Source organism: Cicer arietinum, chromosome 4 (genome assembly GCF_000331145.2).
Source record: "Cicer arietinum cultivar CDC Frontier isolate Library 1 chromosome 4, Cicar.CDCFrontier_v2.0, whole genome shotgun sequence".
NCBI lineage: Eukaryota > Viridiplantae > Streptophyta > Magnoliopsida > Fabales > Fabaceae > Cicer > Cicer arietinum.
Genome location: NC_021163.2, coordinates 20,680,867 through 20,682,311, shown reverse-complemented (window position 1 = coordinate 20,682,311; position 1,445 = coordinate 20,680,867).

Here is a 1,445-nt window from a genome sequence, read left to right as displayed (position 1 = left end):
AAACCTAAGGAGGACGAAAATGACCTAAATGTTAATCCAATGACACAAATGAACTTATTGGATGCACAAGGTTGGTTAAAAACCCTAATTGGACAAGAATAAACCTAAGGAGGACGAAAATGACCTAAATGTTAATCCAATGACACAAATGAACTTATTGGATGCACAAGGTTGGTTAAAAACCCTAATTGGACAAGAATAAACCTAAGGAGGACGAAAATGACCTAAATGTTCATCCAATGACACGAACACACCTATAGGATGCACAAGATTGGTTACAAACGTTAATTGGACAAGAATAAGTCTAGGTAGGACGAAAATGACCTAAATTTTAATCCAATGACAAAAATGAACTTATTGGATGCACAACATTGGTTAAAAACCCTAATTTGACAAGAATAAGCCTAGGGAGGACGAAAATGACCTAAATGTTCATCCAATGACACGAACACACCTATAGGATGCACAAGATTGGTTAAACACCCTAATTGGACAAGAATAAACCTAAGGAGGACGAAAATGACCTAAATGTTCATCCAATGACACGAACACACCTATAGGATGCACAAGATTGGTTAAACACCCTAATTGGACAAGAATAAACCTAAGGAGGACGAAAATGACCTAAATGTTCATCCAATGACACAAATGAACTTATTGGATGCACAACATTGGTTAAAAACCCTAATTTGACAAGAATAAGCCTAGGGGGGACAAAAATGACCTTAATGTTCATCCTAGGACACAAATGTACTTATTGGATGCACAAAATTGGTTAAAAACCTTAATTGGACAAGAATAAGTCAAGGGAGGACGAAAATGACCTAAATGTTCATCCAATGACACAAATGAACTTATTGTATGCAGAAGATTGGTTAAAAACCCTAATTAGACAAGAATAAGTCTAGGGAGGACGAAAATGACCTAAATGTTCATCCAATGACACAAACAATCCTTCTTGACGCACAAGATTGGTTAAAAACCCTAATTGGACTGGAATAAACCTAGGGAGGACGAAAATGACCTAAATTTTAATCCAATGACCCAAATGAACGTATTGGATTCACAAGATTGGTTAACAACCTTAATTGGACAAGAATAAGCCTAGGGAGGACGAAAATGACCTAAATGTTCATCCAATGACACAAACACAACTATAGGATGCACAAGATTGGTTAAAACTCCTAATTGGACAAGAATAAACCTAGGGAGGACGAAAATGACCCAAATTTTAATCCAATGACACAAATGAACGTATTGGATTCACAAGATTGGTTAAAAACCTTAATTGGACAAGAATAAGTCTAGGGTGGACGAAAATGACCAAAATATTCATCCTTAGGGTTTTACACACCTATAGGATGCACAAGATTGGTTAAAAACCCTAATTGGACAAGCATAAGGCTAAGGTTGACGAAAATGACCTAAATGTTAATCCAATGACA